Source organism: Mandrillus leucophaeus, unplaced genomic scaffold (genome assembly GCF_000951045.1).
Source record: "Mandrillus leucophaeus isolate KB7577 unplaced genomic scaffold, Mleu.le_1.0 Scaffold1135, whole genome shotgun sequence".
NCBI classification, from domain to species: Eukaryota; Metazoa; Chordata; class Mammalia; order Primates; family Cercopithecidae; genus Mandrillus; species Mandrillus leucophaeus.
The window spans coordinates 819,000-839,592 of record NW_012099599.1 but is presented as its reverse complement, the minus strand read 5'-3'; the positions used below and the strand labels follow the sequence as shown (position 1 = coordinate 839,592).

The following is a 20,593-nucleotide window of genomic DNA, read 5'->3' as shown; positions in this document are numbered from 1 at the left end:
TTTGGAGACAGAGTCTCGCTCTGTCACCCAGGCTGTAGTGCAGTGGCGCGACCTCGGCTCACCACAACCTTCGCCTCCGGGTTCAAGAGATTCTCCTGCCTCAGCCTCCTGAGTAGCTGAGACTACAGGCGTGTTCCACCACACTCAGCTAATTTTTGTATTTTTAGTAGAGATGGGGTTTCACCATGTTGGCCAGGATGGTCTCGATCTCTTGACCTTGTGATCCACCTGCCCCAGCCTCCCAAAGTGCTGAGATTACAGGCGTGAGCCACCATGCCCGGCCTTTTCTTTTTGACCTAAATAACTAGTTCATTAAATCTAAGGTTAGCTTAAAAAATATCTCAGCTGTATAAAAGCTGGCTTTTAGACAGAAATAAGTAAGCTGATTTTAAAATTCACATGGATATTAAAAGCACCCAGAACAGCCAAACAATCTTGAAAAAGAACAACAAACTTGGATGACTTATATGTCTTAATTTTAAAATTTACTACAAAAGAACAGTAAATAAGACCGTGTGGTACTGGCAAAAGGACAGACAAATAGATCAACGGAGTCAATTTCAGAATCCAGAATAAATCCTTACATTATGGACAACTGAATTTCAACAGGGTGGTGAGAAAATTTAATGGAGAAAGAACAGTCTTTTCAACAAATGGTACTGAAATAACCAAAAAGTAAAAGAACGAAGTTGTAACTCTTCCTTATACTACACAAAAAGTTAACTCAAATGGATTATACAACCTAAAGGTAAGTATTAATCATCAAGTGTAAATGGTGCTTCAGGAAGAGCACAGTAAAAGGTAGAGACTAGTTCTAGCATTTTCTGAGAAATCTCTTTGGATCAAATGGCAATTTTTTTGTGATCTTAAAAGGCTGAGGACACATGAGGATGGTGTAGGGGAGTGGGAGTAGGGATGGAGCTTTAGAAGTGATGGCACCGCACAGACTGACCAAGTCCCAAAAAGTCTGTCTTTTGTTCAAGGAAAAAAAACCAACCAGAAGAGCAGGGTGGGGAGGAGACGAAGTTGAACTGTTGTGCCTTTTGAAGAGAACTTAGTTTGCATTCTAATGTACCCAAATGCCGGCTTAGAAAATAACTATATGTAAAAGACAATGCGAAGGCAGCAGAAACTAGAGGCAAACAAATTAGATAAAAAACAGTGAAAATACTTCTTTACCCTCCTCGATCAAAAGGTGAAGGTGGTGTGACACAGGACCAGCAGCTTCCAAGGGTGGCAAATGTTGCAGCCGTTCCCCCAGTCCTTCCCAACAATTAATTCTGTATCTGAACACAATATAGAATTAATTCATGAATTAGAGCTGTAATAATACAAAGAGAGAAAATGATCTTGGTGCCTTCCACCAAGACAGAAATACAAGAAGTAAAATAGGTGGTCAGTGGTTGGATAGTTGGCAGAAAGGAAATAAATACAGTCTTGAAAATACGGGTTTAAGATTCCTGTGAGTCATCCAAATATACATAAACTGTGAAACTTAAGAGAGGCCAGAGCTACAGGCACACATTTTGGAGCCATAAAGGGAAGAAGGATGAGAATGCCCCAAACGGAACAAACAGGAAATCTACAAGATCAAGTTCAAGGACAGAAAACTTTGAAAAGAAACCAATATACGGGGCCGAGAAGGGAAAAGTACCACTGAGGAAACCAATAAAGGAGAAACTGGAGAGGACAGTGTTGCAAAAGCCAAGGGAGGGGAGACCCACAGAGCAAGTGTTTAAGGGCATCAAACGCAGCCTAGTGATACCAGCCACATTCAATTAAGCCATTTGATTTTTCTAAAATGTTCTAGATAAATTAAGTAAAGTAACAAATTTGGACAACTGCATCTTATTTGCTAGGTGGCTCTAAAAAATCTTAAGAACTAGTCATAGATACTTTATTTGCTACAGAATGAGCATAATTGTCAGAAGCATTTGAACCAGAGCAACTCCATCTTTGGTGAGGGATAGGAAAATGAGGCTGGGACTTGCTGGGCTGCATTCCCAGAAAACTAGGCATTCCGAGCCTCTGGGTGTTTACAGTTAAGGGAACAAATTAATAATGTTTAAAAAACAGACTCAGACTTGGGAGTGTCCAGATATCCCGATATCTGGAGAACAAAAGCATTCCTAATTTTGCTTTAAAGATAACATTGATTTTTGCAAAATACAGTAATTAAGGAAATTATTCATCACCCTGTAGCAGAGCACATCTTCCCATGTATACCAGCATTGTACCTAGGGTGGGCGCGTTCCTCCTCTTACTTTCAGGAGTATCCTACTCTGTCTATGGAGTAGCTGTTCTTTCGTCACTTTATGTTCTTAATAAATTTGCTTCTACTTTGCACTATGGACTCACCCTGAATTCTGTCTTGCGCAAGATCCGAGAACCTTCCCTTCGGGTCCAGATCAGGACCTCTGTCCTGTAACATTATCTTTCTCTTTTTATTTATTTATTTTTATTCTTTTTTGAGACGAACTCTCGCTCTGTTGCCTGGCTGGAGAGCAGTGGTGTGATCTCGGCTCACTGCAAGCTCCGCCTTCCAGGTTCAGGCGATTCTCCTGCCTCAGCATCTTGAGTAGCTGGGACGACAGGCACCGGCCACCAAGTCCAGCTAATTTTTTGTATTTTTTAGTAGAGATGGGATTTCACCATGCTAGACAGAACATTATCTTTCAAAAGTAAAAGTAAACTTAAACAGCTAAATCTGTCAATCTTTTCTTTCACAGCTTCTAGGTTTCCAACCTAGTTTTAAAAGGTCTCATCTATCCAAAGGTTAAACTATTGGGTCTCCTGTATTTTTTCTAGTGTTTGCCTAATTTTTACATCTAGATCTTTAATTCAACAGAGTTTATTTTTCTATATTGTATGACGGTGAAAGCTAAATTATTTCCTCTCAGATAAACTGCCTAAAGCATTTTTAAATAAACCACTCTTTTCTCAAATAAACAAAATGTCCTCTTCATTAATAATTTCTCATTCACACTTGGATGTGTTTCTAAACACCATTCTGTTCCTGCCATGTATTTGCCTACTGCTTTGCTAATATCCTTTTATACCAAATATAAATTTACAGCAATGTTTCTTTTTTTGTTTTGTTTTGTTTTTGTTTTTTTGAGACAGAGTCTCGCTCTTTCGCCCAGGCTGGAGAGCAGTGGCGTGATCTCGGCTCACTGCAAGCTCCGCCTCCCGGGTTCACGTCATTCTCCTGCCTCAGCCTCCCGCACGCCCGGCTAATTTTGTCTTTGTATTTTTAGTAGAGACGGGGTTTCACTGTGTTAGCCAGGATGGTCTCGATCTCCTGACCTTGTGATCCGCCCACCCCAGCCTCCCAAAGTGCAATGTTTCTTAAATGTGGCCCATGGACCAATCTTATCAGAATTACCTTAGAGGTTATTCAAAACGAAGACTCCTCAGACATGCCTCCCTATCTTCCTTACTGTCCCAAGACCTAAAAATTGAAAACTCTTGTGGCAGATTCATTTTTAAATTGCAACCACGCGGGTTTTTTCTACACTAATGCTTGAGAACAAATGCTTTAAATATCTGGTAAGACCTTCACTACCCAAATTTTTCAAAATTCTCTTGTTGATTCTCATAGATTTATTCTCCTACAAAATCCAGAGGATTTAACATTTCTGTATGATGAAACACAACTTTAAAAGAATCAAAAGGAAAACAAGTATCCAGGAAAAAATGGTGACAAAATATACAAAGAGCTCCTATAAATTAAAATAAAAGGCAAGCAACACAAGGAAAATGGGCAGAGAGTATGAATAGGGAAGCCAAAAAAGAGGAAATAAAAGAGGAAGCCTGGAGGTTAAATACTGGATTTGACAATGTGAAGGTCTCCAGTGACCTTAAACTTGAAAAGAGCTTAAGTGTTAAGGACCAAAGCTCAACTGAAGAGGGTTCAAAAGAAAGGGCAGAAAGAGAGTAAGTAGAAAGATCTCTAAAGAACAAAGCAATGGTAACAAGCCAGGACAAAAGAGATTCTTTTGTTTTAAACATAAATACTAGAGCTTGTCTGCAGACTGATGGCTACCATCCAGCAGAAGAAAGTATTATGCAGAAGAGAGTCACACCCTGGAGGAGGAGCGAGGGTGGGAGAAACAGGGACACAGATGTGCGGGGACAGGAGCTTGTAGAAGATTTTCTTCTGGGTGCTTCTATTTTCTCAGAGTAATAAGAAGCAAAATCACTGGAGGGGAGGGAGGCAGAAAGGAAGATATTAAAAAATTAAGGAGGAAGTATAAAATAGTCATCTAGGAGAGTGGGAGAATGAATGGTCATGGAAAAGGAGTAGCAAAGACAGGTTGGAGTATGAAATAATAAGACCACAGTATTAGAAGGATATTGAAATCACTAAGAATCACGACAGAGTAGTGTCAGGGTCACAGGAAGACATTAACAGATTTGGGGATGGGTAGTTAACTGTAACTAGTAGTAATATAGTCTGAAGATAAAACTTGGACACACACACACACACACACACACACACACACACACACACTCTCCCGGGAGACAGGGCAGTATTGTTTCAGTGGCAAAAAAAACAAAAATAGAAAATAATCTAAAGATTCATGAACCAAAGAATGCCTGAAAAACATATATACCCATTGAACAGACTATTATGCGGCCATTAAAAATAAGCTACATGTACATGCATTGACTTAGAAGAACTTCTATGATACCTTGCCAACTGAGAAGAATGTACACACGGGCATGCCTGACTTCATGCCTGATTATAGAAAAAGATACAGGCAAGTCAAGGTTTTTAAGAAATTATCCCTAAATGTTTAAATGCAGGTCAAAGTCCATTAATCTTTCACCATGAAGAATTTAACAACTCCCAACTTCACTCAACTCTCAGAACTGCTAATTAAAATAACAAGATGAATTAAGTTTAACAGCATTAAAAGAAAATGACCTATTACTACTTACACAACAAAGATGGGCAAACAAAATCTTGAAATACAAAATTGTGTGATAAACAGCTAGGTTCAAACATCTGAAATGTGTTTTTAAAATGTTCTATGCAAATGGTCAGCTGCATTATATCAAAGAGTTATTTACATCTTATATTTTAAATAGCAATTGTTTTAAATCATAATGATCAAGTATAAGGAAGATCTCTTCTCTGTATGACCTCTATTATTTGAGAGGAAGAACACAGGTGACTCGGAAAGAGCGGAGGAAGAGGAGACCAGACAGGATTTTGTGTCATTCACATCTCGTGTTATGAAACAACTGTACATAAAGTAATAGAGCTTAACCACCACCCAGGAAATCACTTACAAATGATAAACTTCCTAAGGGTATGAAGTGGATGTTAAAATAAACTTTTATGTTAAAAACAGCTATTAAAGAATATTATTAATATCATAGTCAAATGCCCTGTAACAACTCCCAATTTTTCAAAAAACAAAAAAAAATTGCTACAAATGCTCATATGAAAGCCTCCTGACAGGAGTGGTGGCTCATGACTGCAGTCTCGGCTACAAAGGAGGCTGAGGTGGGAGGATCTCTTGAGCCCAGAGGTTGAGGCTGTGGTGTGCCGTGATCGCACCAAAGCACTCCAGTCTAAGCAACAGAACAAGACTTTGTGAAAAGACAAAGTCAGAAAGAAAGAAACCCTGTGAGAAAAAACAACCCTGTGAGGTGAGAAGGGGCAGGGCAGGGATGGGGAGGCGAGGGGAGGGAAGGGAAGAAGAGGGAAAGGAGGCAGAAAGCGAGGGAAGGGGGAGGAGAGAAAAAAATAGAAGAGAGAAGGAAGAAAAAGAGAAAAGAGAGAAGGAAGAAAAGCTTCCATCAGAGATGACGTGTTTTCCTAAGAGAAAAACAGGAAAAAAGTAGGTTGCCATAGGGATCACTTTCAGACTAAGTATCAAACGGTTCTATCTGCTTAGATCTGGGGTTTTAAGAATCTCCTAGGCGCAGGAGAGATACAACATGGTACCTCAACCCAAAATTGGCAGGCTTGTGAAATTAACCTCCACAAAACTCGCAGACTGAACAAAGAAAACGGGAGTCACCCTCAGAATCTAAGACATGTACAATGTCTACAGGAGGGAAGAACTCAATGATGGTATTACATTCGCACTCTACTAATAGAGCAAGCAGACATTTTATGCCCCTCACGTCCACCACCATCATGAAAAGGAACCTGAAAACTCAACTTGCAGAGCAGGGGAAGAGCCCCAACACTTAGAAATGCTCCCACAAAGTCAAAGGCAGCAGAGGACGAGGACGGGGGAAGAGAGGACAGAAAAGGAGAAAATACTGCAGACGGGGCATCTTGATATGCCACAATTTAATTCTCGGTTAATCCTGCCCACCACTCAATCTGATTTCCTCCTCTGTATTTTTCTTTCAGCCTACCACACTCGGGCATCAATACTATACAACTGTTCATATCTGCAAATAACACTAATAATAACATGGCTTAGCATTTTATCTCTAATGAAGTGTAAATGAGCGGCCTGCACAATGCTGGGTATTAAGGAATTCGTATTTGCTAGTATGAAATGTGGCTGCAATTTTTCACCAAGCTAGCAATAAATGGGAAACAATTCTGAGTGCAGGCAAACAAGGACAGTGAAGGGAACTTTTTATATTATCTCATTTAATTCTCACAAACGCCAATTTCAAACAGATTGTGCCCAAAGGCACTTACAACTAGCAGGTAAGGTAGGATTTTAACCTACATGTCTCCCAAGGCATGTCCAAACTTTTTAATGCCCCCACACTTTCTTAATAAACTCTATGATTAATATCTTACTGTTGGGGAGAAAAAAGTGTCCTTTAGTACACTACTTCTGAGATTCTCCTTTCCACAAAAGTTAGGTGACAGTCATACACATTCTACAGAGACTGAAAGAGTCCCAGAAGAATGACGCAAATCATGTATTATGAAATAGGAAACTAGGGTCAAGAAGGGCAGAAAGAACTATTTCCTACTCAGAATTAGTCTCTCAGAGTTGAAATGGAAAGTGCAACCAGGGACTATTATTTACTATCAGGAAAGAGTTTCTTTTTAGAGGGGCACCCTGGTTCTCACAAACATGTTTGCTTCTCAGGCATCCAAAGCTAAAAGCATAATAAAAATACATACCTAGTTCAACAGAATGGTTTTAAAACATTTACTTACTATATACCCTGCTGCCTCCCTCCCCAAAAAAGCAGACCTAAAAGTAGGAAAGTTGTTTTAAATTCTTACAAATATCAACAACACACAGACTAACTTACTATGTGTAATACAGTGGTTCTTACTGTATTTAGTAAAGACAAAGAATTTTTCCTCTCCAAATCCTCAAATACTAACACAATCTTTCAACAACTTCAAAGATTTCAACTATGACCACACAGTTGCAATGTATGACATCGAAATGACTACAAGACTGAAATCGAGATCATTAACCCATGCAAGAACTTCCTTAATACAAAAATAAAATTGTTAAAAAGACTCTGGACAGGAAATCAATTAAAAACATTATTAGAAGATTCAGTCATATTACTATCTGATTAGATAAAGTCCCACTTTACAACTAGGAAGTTTTATGGGGAAATAATAATTTGGTATCTTATTTTTAAGAAAACTATTAAGTCTGTATTTATTTTAACCTCAGGAAATGAAACGTTGGCATTAAAGATATATATTGGAAAGAAGGGAGGGAGGAACACTTATTATAGCAAGTCTTTCCCATGAATATATCTAAATTAAAAAGCAGTTTAACAAAGCCAACTTTTTAAGTTTCAGCTATCCAGTGTAATTTTAAAATTGTTTCAGTCCTATTAGTATGATAGCGGAAATAACAGCAGGACACTTGAGTACTCTCCTTGAACTACAAATACAGTCCCCTCGATTTCCCCAAAACTGATCAAGACCCATTATTTCTTTAAAAAACAGTTTTTATCCCCTCTTCTAGATAAAAATAAATAGGAAACAGAAATCAGGCAAGGGAATATACATCTTTTTCAGTTAGATACACAACACGGATTTTAAATACATATACACACATGCATACGTGCATACACACATACACTAGACTAGACTGAGCTCTGCTGCCAATTACTAAGAGCTCATGAGCAGGTCACTAAATCTTAATTTGCTCACATTAATATTGAAGCAGTTCAACTAGATCAATTTTAAGACTATATTCTACTGATGCCTAGGGTTCCCAAAATGGATTAAGACAATACTGAACAGGATTCTTTATTCTTTTAGTCCAATCATTTCCTACAAAATGATTAATGAGAAAGCCAGCTATACAAATATTTCAGGAGAACATGAACTATTAGGTTACTTAATGACATCAACCTGGTTCATCAATATTTGAGGATCTTCATAATTCCAACTCAATCCAGCTACGTACATTTGGCATTACATGAACCTGTACCAAGTAGAGTGAACAGACAGACTAATTTTTAAGTGACAGTTATGTGTGTTGAAGTAACAAATTCACTTTTAAATATACCTCTTTTCGGCCAGACACAATGGCTCACGCCTGTAATCCCAACATTTTGGGAGGCTGAAGTGGGCAGATCACTTGAGGCCAGGAGTTCAGGGTCAGCCTCGCCAACATGGAGAAACCCCTCTCTACTAAAAAATATAAAAATTAGCCAGGTGTGGTGGTGCACACCTGTAATCCCAGCTACTTGGGAGGCTGAAGCACGAGAATCACCAGAGCCTGGGAGATAGAGGTTGCAGTGAGCCAAGATCACGCCACTGCACCCCAGTCTGGGCAACAGACCAAGATTCTGTCTCAAAAATAAACAAACAAACAAACAAACTTCTTTTTCCCCCAGTATGAAATAAAAAATAAAATTAAAGAAAATCCAAAGGCCAGAGGAAAAATGCAACATTTCCAAACATACAAAAAAAAAAGTTAGAGAAAGTAAATATAATGAACAAAGTATGCGTATTTGAGAGAAGATAGCTCCTCTGGTTATGTTTAACCTTTGAGAATGTAAAAGAACTAAAGTTTCTGAAGATTTTCAAGATGATTTTAAAATGCTTATTCCATTTATAAGAGCTTCAATAGCTTAAGATAATTTTGCAAGCTAAGTCTACCCAGAATATATTTTATTTAATTTTAATGATTTGTATATCATTCAGTAAGATTACTTAGATGTTTCCTTTTCTCTTCCTCCATTCCCCTTCCCACCCCCAAAAGCCCAGTTTCTTATCCGTAGTTTGCAAGGAGCAGCTAAAAAAACAAAGTTAAGAAAAGGCAAATAACATATAATTAGAACTTACAAGTATGTTGTGGAAATATACAGAATTACCTGCATCACAATTAACATATTGCCTTCATTTGTACCATGTAAAGATTAAATAGCTAAAAACGAGGTTTAAACATCCAACTACTTCCTTTAGTCAACAGCCTTGTGTTGTATTCAAATATTACTCACTTTTTTATCTTTAAATTCTTTACAACATATTTTCTTCTTCCTACAAATTCCCAATTAGTTTACCACTAAAAAAAGCTTTTCCTGTTTCAAAACCAAAGCTACTAAGATCACTAGTTGTCTTCCCTCTCGTCACCTCCATTCTCTGCTGTGTCATTCCCTGGCCTCTGCAGCTTTTCTGCAAGTGCTCAAAAACCAGATTACATTTAAAAAAACAGAAGAGACAGAAAAAAGGATCACCTTAAGTAGCTATGAGAAATACCTGGCCCAACTCTTAAGAAACATTTTCCACTGAAACCAAGGGAGGAGCAAACTTGCTGCTGTCTCCGTCTCCTTCCATACTTCTCACTAGGTCACTTTCACATACAAATTCACATTTGCTTCCCTACATTTTTTAAGAAGTTTAAAATGTTTCAATCCGACAATCGCACAAAGGACATGTACAAATGTGAATTAACTTCCATTTTTACATTATCTCTTAAATCATGGGACTTCTGAACATAAGCAATTTCCAAATGTGAAAAGGTTGAGTTCTAAGTTTTGGGATTCAAGACACTGGGTTTCCCAAGTAGTTCATGACATTCCCTTTACTTCATCGTACAGTTAACCTAAATAACATGACAATGAGTCTTACTTCTCTTTTTAGGCAAAATTATGACAAAGTTATCTTTGTCACTGTACCATAGTACTTCTTCCCTATGCACCGCCCTCCCATATCAGTTTCTGACGTCCTTTTCCCTCCTCAAATATCCTAAGTACCCTACTGAGCACACGTAAATGCACTGAAGCTCCAAAACCACTTCTTCACCTACCCAAACCTAGCTGATCCTCAATAGTAATTAGTCATTTCTATAAATGTCTTCCTATTTAAAATCTATCACTTAATATGCCGTAATTATCTTTGCAATTTCAATTTTATTGTAAATCTACTAAACTCTCTTGATGCATTCTTAGTTAAGAATTCAAAGTTTGGAGTTCCCATAACCCATTAACTACTAAAAGAAATTTGTAGAGGAGTACTGTGTTACAATGGGTTTACTTAGTCACTTCAAAAGCACTCTTAATTTGATCACGTATATCCCTCAGAGACGTAGGCACAGACATGTCTAAAACAAAGTGAGGAGTACTATTAAAGTGGACAGAGTATATTGCTTTTTCCATCACATCTATTTCATTAAAAGATGACAATCTTGGATATGCAAACAAAGTGTCTGGAAAGATACACTCCATGAAAATAAGGGATAATCCCTAGCAAAAGAACCGGGGGGAACAGAGGAGTTTCCTGTTTACTTAGATGCTCCTACATTGCTTACAGTTTTTAATAATAAACATATTACTTGTGTGATTTCCTTTTAAAATCAGTTAAAAATGTCAAGATTAATACATTCAACTGATGTGAAAAAAGACTTTGAAATGAGATCCTGAAAACGAAGATGTCAACTATCATGATTCTAATGGATAAAATGCTTACTGCCTTTACGTCATCAAAGCACTTTACCAACAGAGACTATTTCCTATAGCAGTCCTACTCAATTTTATTTTCATTTCACAGAATGCTAAAAACCTTCAGGTCACTTGATCCTTAAATTTTTGCCCTAAAATTTCATAAACTCTAATTCACTTCAGATGACACAGAAAGAAATAAAATTGTGCTATATTTCTTATGCCCCATGACAACTGCAATAACCATGCAGAACCTTCTATAGGTTGACAAAAAGCCCTTGAAACTACAATCTCTACTAAAATGTAGTGACAAATTTACAGTAACATTAATACAAATTTTAAATGACCATCACATATTAAAATGGTAATAAGTCTAATTCATGCTCAACTATCCAAAATAAAGAGGCTACTGAGTTCAAATCCCTTGCAGACACTTAGTGAAATTCAAGTTAAGGAAAGGAAGCTAGATGGTATTGCGCAATGACATGGTTTAATGTCCCAATTGATTTATATGGAATTAAAGTAAGTATAAAACTATTTTCTATAACTGTCATAGTTCTACAATCATAAAATGAGAATTACAATTTTTTGGTCAGTTTAACCATAATTGGTTTTAACCTAATATATTTCATAACAAAAGAAATCTATTGTAATAAAAAATTAAATATTTTACCAGTTGACAATGGTAGGAGGTACTAGGTGCTTTAAAGATACGCGCCCTTGTGTCAAAACCTGTCAAAACAAACATAAAGAAGACAATCATTACTACTCATAATCCAGTTAATCAGAGCCGAATGCCAACTTTTTCCTGGAGGTATTTTACTTCTAAACCTCACATGAAAAGTTTCTGGTAAGTTTTTCTGGAAACACCAATCTATCACACTATCTAACAATATTTTTATCATGTAACCTTTCTTCAAAAACATATAGTACACATACTACACACCAGTAAGAATGCCCAAAACCCAAAACACTAACACCACCAAATGCTTGCAAGGATGTGGAGAAACTCTCATTCATTGCGGTGGGAATGCAAAATGGTACAGCCACTATGGAAGTTTGACAGTGTCATATAAAACTAAACATACCCCATATATATGATCCAGCAACCACAGTGCTTGGTATTTACCCAAGAGTTGAAAACATGTCTACAAAAACACCTGCACATGAATGCCCATAGCAGCTTGATTCATAATTGCCAAAAGTTGGAAGCAATCAACATATCCTTCAATAAAGTCATGGTTAAATTGTGGTACATCCAGACAACGGAAAATGAGTCAGTGTTAAAAAGAAATGAGCCATCAAGACATGACAAGATATGAAGGAAATTTAAATGCATATTACAAAGTGAAAGAAGACAATCTGAAAATGCTATGTACTGTACGATTCCAACTATATGACATTCTGGAGAAGAAAAAGCTATGGAGATGATAAAAGGATCCATGGTTGTCAGAGGTTAGGGCACAGAGGCGGATGAACAGGCAGAGCACAAAAGGACTTTTAGGGCAGTAAAACTATTCTGTATGTACTATAACGGTAGATACATGTCATCATGTTTTGTTAAAACCTACGAAGGGCACAATACTAAGAGGGATCCTAATGTAAACTATGGACTTTGGGTGGTAATGATGTGTCAATGTAGGTTCATCAGTTATAAGCAATGTAGCACTCTCAGGAGGTAGGGGGATGCTGATAAAGAGGGAGGCGATGCCTGTGTAGGGGAAGGGGCATATGAAAAATCTCTGCACCTTCCTCTCAATTTTGCTGTACACCTAAAGCTGCTCTAAAAAATAAAATCTATTATAAAAAATAAGGTATTTCCAAAACTCAAAAAGTATACTATAAAGACTGTGTTCATTTACCCATGATGATGATAAATAGTAAGTATTAAGATGTACACATGGTGATATTAATACATTGCTTACAAAAAACACTTTTAAATCTTATTTCAATGATTTTCTCTACCACCTGTGAAGCAAATAGGTTAGCAGTCATTACACAGTTATTTTTAAGAATATATTAACAAGTAGAGCTAAAAGTAGGTTAGCAGTCATTATACAGTTATTTTTAAGAATATATTAACAAGTAGAGCTAAAAGCTAAGGTTTTTTGAATCACTTAATTCAACATACATACCACTGCTTCATTAACTTTTAATTCATTATTAATTTTTGTAAAAACGGACAGATCTTGCAGCCATAAAAAAGAATGAGTTCATGTCCTTCGCAGGGACACGGATGAAGCTGGAAGCCACCATTCTCAGCAAACTAACACAGGAACAGAAAAGAAACACTACACGTTCTCTCACTCATAAGTGGGAGCTGAAGAATGAGAACACATGGATATAGGGAGGGGAACCTCATACACCGGGGCCTGGAGGTGAGTGGGGTAAGGGGAGGGAGAGCATTAGGACAAATACCTAATGCATGTGGGACTTAAAACTTAGATGATGGGTTGAAAGGTGCAGCAAACCAACATGCCACATGTATACCTATGTATACATGTAAACTTGCACGTTCTGCACATGTATCCCAGAACTTACAGTAAAATAATAAATACATAAATAAATTTTTTTAAAAAAAAGTCAGGCATGGTGGCTCATGCCTGTAATCCCAGCACTTTGGGAGGCTGAGGCGGGTGGATCACCTGAGGTCAGGAGTTCAAGACCGGCCTGACCAATATGGTGAAACCCTGTCTCCACTAAAATTACAAAAATTAGCCAGGCGTGGTGGCGTGCACCTGTAGTCCCAGCTACTCAGGAGGCTGAGGCAGGAGAATCGCTTGAACCCAGGAGGCAGAGGCTGCAGTGAGCCGAGATCACTCGACTGCTCTCCAGCCTGGGTGACAAAGTGAGACTCTTGTCTCAAAAAAAAAAAAAAAAAGACAGACCTTAAACTCAGCTACTACTGGGTTCAAAATCCCTGCTGTTTCATATTAGCTATGAGTTCAGACAAGGTCATGCATCTATTCATCCAGGGGGGAAATAACTTAAAAATCTTCTTGTTATTAATAATTTCTTGTGCCAGTTTTCTCATATGTAAATGAGAATGGTGCTATCTATAAATAATTCATATCCATATTTGTAGAATTTCTATAAATAAAAAAGAGCAACAGGAGAAAGCAGGCTATGTATATTAACAGAAAATTCCACATTGTTTATTACCTATTAAAAATGGTCAACCTCATTAATTATCAAGGAAATACAAATTAAAACAGCATCATTTCCTCTATTAAATTTTTTTAATGAAAAAAAATTCACAAGTGTTGGCAAGAATATGGCAAACAAGATACATCCTGACACTCTTAGGGAAGTACAGCCAGTTAAGAGAGCAATTTGGCAGCATCTAGCAAAAGCTGAAAATGTGGACTCCTATGACCCAGCAATCCCTTTTGAGAAATATGCCCTGGAGAAACTTACGTGCCATGCTTACTTTACACTGCTTTGTTTATTAAATGGCCCAAGGTGACAGGTCCTACTAGGTATGTAATTGGCCCTCAATAAATGTTAAAAACTCTTCAACAAATATTTATTAAATGCCTTACTCAGCTCCAGACTTGACACTTTGCATTCTAAGAACGACACCATAGTACTGAAAAAAAAGAATTCCTAGTCAGTGGTAGAGCCTGACAAATCACTTTAACACGGCAAAAACTATGAGAAGTGCATCAGCTGCATTAGGAAAACTGGCGATTGCAGCCTTTTGTCTAGGGTGGAGAAGGTCAAGGAAATCACTATAAACTGAGTTGATGCATGTATTTTTGTTCAAGCAGACAATAACTGCAGGCAGTAATAACAATTATTTATATAAGAAAATAGAAATTTCAGAAGACTCTTTAAGTAGTTGTGGTAAGCTGAATAAAGGACCTCAAGGGTATCAGGCCCTAATCCCTAGAATCTGCAAATGTTACCTTATTTGGAAAAAGACCCTAGATTACCCAGTGGTCCCTAAATGCCCTCACAAATGTCCTCATAAATAGTGGCAGAAGGAGATTCGACACACATGACGGAGATGGTGACATGAAGATGGAGCAGAGAGATTGGAAGATGCTGGCCTGAAAGATTGGACTGATAATAGGGAATGCCAGCAGCCACTAGAAGCTGAAAGAGGCAAGGAACACGTTCTTCCCTGGGGCCTTCAAAGCTCTGCTGATACTTCTATTTCAACCCAGTAACACTGATTTGAACTTCTGGTCTCTACTAACGTTAACAGAATAAATTTTTGTTGTTTTAAGCCACCCAGTCTGTGGTGATTTGTTGCAGTGGCCCTAGAAAACAAATGCCTCACTGCCGCTGTGCATGTTTGCTGCCCTAACTGGTTGAAACATTATCCAGATCTCTTAAAAGTCTTCTAACTTTTATTAGCAGCGGGATGACATACTCGGATTAGCAGAGGGATGACATACTCGGATCTCTGTTTCATAATATTAAACCTGGTGCCAATGTTGAGAATTTATTTGTGGAAAAAGAAACTAGAAACAGGAAAAGCATTTAAAAATTCAAAATCCAGACAGAAGATAAAGTTCTTAATCATCAGGTATTTGTGAAAAACCATCACTATCAAAGAAAGAGACAAACAGCAAAGAAAAGGTGCCTCAGTGGAAACAGACAATGTAGGAAATGTGGGAAATTTTTAAATATGTCTATGTAATATTCTCAAAGGCATAAGAGAGGCTATTGCCATCTATGAAACAAGAATGGGATGCTACATATAAACACAAGGAATAAAAATAAGAAAAAGCTCTTTGAAATTAGTAGCAGCTGAAATTAAGGAGTCAACACAAGTGTCAGAAAATGAGGTGGAGACTCTTTTCCAGATAAAGAAGAGCAGAAGCAAATGGGGTAGAATATAGAAAATTTGATTCTCATTTTAAAAAACAAAGTGTTAAATTAATCCAAGAGATTCAGGTCCCATTACAAGGAGTTCCAGAAATAAAAAGAAAAAGCAAATGAAGAGGCTGAAATTCCTAAAACATTTTGCAAGCAGAAATTCCTGAAGCATTCTGCAATATAATATCCCAGAGCTGATAAATACTAGTCTTCGGTTTGAGAGGACTGGGCAGATCAATGAGGGAAAAGATAACTGACTTCTAGACACAGCCATGTAAATTATCAAAGCACAGAGTATAAGAATATCCTCAAATCTTCCAAAAAAAAAAAAAAAACAGAAAGTCTGGCCGGGCGTGGTGGCTCACGCCTGTAATCCCAGCACTTCGGGAGGCCGAGGCAGTGGATTACCTGAGACTAGCCTGATCAATAAGGAGAAACCCGTCTCTACTAAAAATACAAAATTAGCCGGGCATAGTGGTGCATGCCTGTAATCCCAGCTACTAGGGAGGCTGACTGACACAGGAGAATCCATTGAACCCGGGAGCGGGAGGCTGTGATGAGCCAAGATCGCGCCATTGTACTCCAGCCTGGGCAACAAGAGCAAAACTCTGTCTCAAGAAAAACAACAGCAGCAGCAACAAAATTTAAAAAAAAAAAAAAAAAAAGCAAGCCACCTACAAATAAGGTGATTCTATAACTGATCAACAAACAAGAATACATAACAGAATAAAAGGAGGTACTATTAAAAAGTGTGATTTGGGCCGGGTGCGGTGACTCACGTCTGTAATCCCAGCACTTTGGAAGGCCAAGGCGGGCGGATCACAAGATCAGGAGATCGAGCCCATCCTGGCTAACACAGTGAAACCCCATCGCTACTAAAAATACCAAAAATTAGCTGGGTGTGGTGGCACCTGCCTGTAATCCCAGCTACTCAGGAGGCTGAGGCAGGGGAATTGCTTGAAGTCAGGAGGCGGAGGTTGCAGTGAGCCAAGATCATGACACTGCACTCCAGTCTGGGCAACAGAGCGAGACTCTGTCTCAAAAAAAAAAAAAAAAAAAAGGTGTGATCTAGGGGTATTCCAGACAAATCAGGATATACGGTCACCCTTCCTGTAAGGCAGGAATTCTCAACCCCCGGGCCACAGACCTGACAGGAGGTAAGCAACAGCAGCTGGACAAGTATTACCGCCAGAGCTCTGCCTCCTGTCAGAACAGCAGCCGCATCAGATTCTCACAGGAGCAGGGACTGCGCATGCAAGGGTGCTAGGTTGTCCGCTCCTTATGAGAATCTAATGCCTGATGATCTGAGGTGGAGCAGTTTCATCCCAAAACTATCCCCCACCCCATGCCTCCTCGACCCCCGTCCGTGGAAAAACTGTCTTTCACGAAACTGGATCCCTGGTGCCAAAACGCTTGGAGACCACTGTTATAAAGGAGTAAGAATCATACTGGCACCAGATGTCTCAGAAACACGGGAAAGTAGGCAACTATGAACAAGGCCTTAAAAGTTTTAAGGGAAAGTTTTAACTTAGAATTCTATTCTTAGCTAATTTCCCAATCAATTGCAAGTACAATAAAGAAATTTTCAGACTTGCAAGGACTTATAAAATTTATATTCCACAAATACACTTTACTAAGAAATTACTTGAAAAAGTCCTCAACCATGTGCATATATTCCTTTAAGTTTTAAAACAATTTTTTTAGGCCAGAATGATCTGAAGTTTTGTTACCTAGTTTACAAGAGCTAATATAATGCCGATTCCAAAACCTGACATATCACATAGGACAATCTCTCTAATGAATATGAGGAAAAAATCCTAAAATGTCAGCTCATCTAATCCAGCTGAGTTAAAAGAATGATATACCATAACCAAGCATGGTTTGTTTACTGTGAGTGCAAAGATGCTTCACCATGAGAATTCTTCATTACTACCATTCTCTATATTTAACAGGCTAAGTAGGAGGGGAAAGGTGTGAGCAACACCTTATACTTTCTTAAGTATTTAAGAAAAGTGAGGCCAGGCGCAATGGCTCACACCTATAATCCCAGCACTTTGGACAGGTGGACCACCTAAGGTCAGGAGTTCGTGACCAGCCTGGTCAACATGATGAAACCCCATCTCTACTAAAAATACAAAATTAGCTGGGTATGGTGGCGTATGCCTGTAATCCCAGCTACTTGGGAGGATGAAGCAGGAGAATTGCTTGAACCCGGGAAGTGGAGGTTGCAGTAAACCGAGATCACACCATTGCACTCCAGCCTGGGCGACAAGAGTGAAACTCCATCTCAGGGGTGGGGCGGGGAGTGAATATCAATTATTAACTTTTAAAGGAACATCTTACTCAGAAACAAAATTGCTTAAACTTCAACAGTATATTTATTAGAAATCAACATTAAACATCATACTGAAAAGCAACTTCCATCCAAGTAAGGGACAACAAGGCCAACTATGATCATAATTATTGTACATCAAGAAGGCTCTAACTCTATGCTGTCCAACGTCGTAACCACAAGTGCCACTGCGCACTTGGTGGCTAGTCCAAACTGAGATGTGATCTAAGTGTAAAATACACATGAGATTCCAAAGACCTAGTAGTAAAAAAAGAATGTAAAACAGTTAACTAATAAATTTTATACTGAATATATACACTGAAATAAGATTTTGGATATATTACATTAAATAAAATGTATTAAAATCAATTGCCTACTAGAAATGTAAAACTACATATATGGCTTATATTTATGGCTCTCAATGCATGCCTTCTGAACAGCACTGCACTTTAGCCAATGCAATGAAACAACAAATCAACAGTTACGAATACTGAAAAAGATAGAGTCATTATTGTGTGCAGATAAGTGCCTGTCTGACAAGAAAATCTGCAGGAATCATTTGAAAAATATCCAACCAGATGCAGAATTGACAAAGATAATTGGATACCAAATAATAAAAACTGACAGTTTTTTTAATATACTATTAATCACCAGTTAGAAACTGAAATGGAAATATAGTCACAATAGCAAAAGCAAGTTTGAAATACTTCACGTAATATAGCATTCATATTTACATATGGGTGTCTGTGTGTGTAAAATGCTACTGACAGACACACACAAAAAAAACCCTGAATATATGAAAAGACAGACTTGTTCCTGGGTAGAAAGGATAAATGTAATTCTGCCAAAATTAACCCACAAACCAAATGCAATCCCATTTAAAATCCTACTAGGATTTTTCTTACATGTTTGTTTTGTATGCTTATGTGACAATTAATTCTAATACTTATCTGGAAGAAAAAACTTTGAGAAACAGCATATTTAACGCACATTTGCCCTATTCTGTATCAAAACACTAATTGTTTTGATACAGAATTCTAAAACCAGAAATAGTCATGGGACTTACATATATGGCAATAGTGACACTGCAGTTGCACAGCATCAAAGAAAAATTTTAACCGAGGTAGTAGCTGAATTAAGTCCTGGAAAGATAAGAAGCAGATCCCTGAAGCAAACAACCAGCCTAGTAATACCTCTCTTCCATAGCTCCCATATTCCATAAATAGAAAAAAAAAAAAAGGTTTATTATTGGTCTTTATTCTGATTCTGAAACAGTCTCCAGTGATGTCAACCCACAGTCCACATTGCCTGGCCTACGACTGTTGGGGAGGGAAGCACTGGCTCTGTTTCACATATGTGATGCTGTTCTGTCCCCATCTCCAACCCCGCAGACTATGGCAAATGTGGCCATCCACAGGTATCCAGCAGACCTGTGACCAGTGAAGCCTGCATCAAAAACACGGATGTGTTGGTCCAATCATACTCTTCTGTTCAAAACTTGGAATGGGGTATGGAATTGGAAAGAGACAGAAGCAGCTAAGAAGACTGTCAAAATAAACTCATCTTTCAAGATTCAGGGTAAGTATAATTACCCACAGACAAAGTCGAATCAATCTCTCCAGACTCTGATTCCTCCTTCACTCCTGCCTAACAGGGAGGCATGAATGAGCAGAGTGAGTAATCACAAGTAGCCTGAGATCGCTGGAACACGTGAAATATATGGGGGGAGTTAGCAATGAAAATGTTGTAGATAGGATGAGATCGGTTTTCAAGTAAAGCATTTAACCAATTTTTTTTTAATTTTTTTTATTTTTTTGAGACAGAGTCTCACTCTGTCCCCCAGGCTGGAGTACAGTGGCACCATCTCGGCTCATTGCAATCTCCACCTCCTGGGTTCCAGCGATTCTCCTGCCTCACCCTCCTGAGTAGCTGGGATTACAAGCGCCCGCCACCACGCCCGGCTAATTTTGGTATTTTTTGTGGAGACGGGGTTTCACCGTGTTGAACAGGATGGTCTCAAACTCCTGACCTCAGGTGATCCACCCGCCTTGGCCTTCCAAAGTGCTGAGATTACAGGTGTGAGTCACCGTGCCCAGCGCTAAATGTGTTTTTTTTTAAAGAATGATTACTTGGGGTCAACACAGAAAATAAACCAAAAGCGATTCCAAGTATGTGGTTATTACCACAGCCCGAGTGATGAAGTGCAGAATTTAAGGCAGTAGACGCAGAAGAAACAGGACCAACTGCAGAGGCTTCTCTGAGGTAAAATTAGTAGGACCTGTCAGGTACGATGTATAGAATAAGAACTCTGAAAATTAAAGCCTACATTTTCAGAATGAAAGAATGGTGGCGTGTAATGAGGAGTACAAGAAGAACAGACACAAATATGAGCACATGAATATAGGACTGGATGTTAAGTTTGTGGGAAAGACCAGAAGAGAGATTCAGTATATTGTTAGAAATACAGGGCTGGGGCTCCAAACAGCTGAAGATGCAGACGTCACAGTCATCACTGATTCTATTCATAGAACACAGAATTCCTCAGAAACAGTATGTTCAGTTGTAGAATACAGGATTAAG

At 38.3% G+C, this 20,593-nt stretch overlaps 1 protein-coding gene across 2 annotated transcripts in view; it reads right to left on the bottom strand.

The window, feature by feature from the left end:
- ACSL3 (acyl-CoA synthetase long-chain family member 3) overlaps nucleotides 1-20,593 on the bottom strand; it is an 80,366-nt gene that overhangs the window by 42,068 nt on the left and 17,705 nt on the right. The window contains exons 2-3 of one of the 2 annotated variants that reach the window (XM_011996054.1): nucleotides 11,528-11,586; nucleotides 1,180-1,286 (exon numbers count right to left, since the gene is read on the bottom strand). The gene's annotated coding sequence lies outside the window, so the exon portion shown is untranslated. The remainder of the gene's footprint in view (nucleotides 1-1,179; nucleotides 1,287-11,527; nucleotides 11,587-20,593) is intronic. The other variant, XM_011996062.1, reaches the window with a different exon arrangement.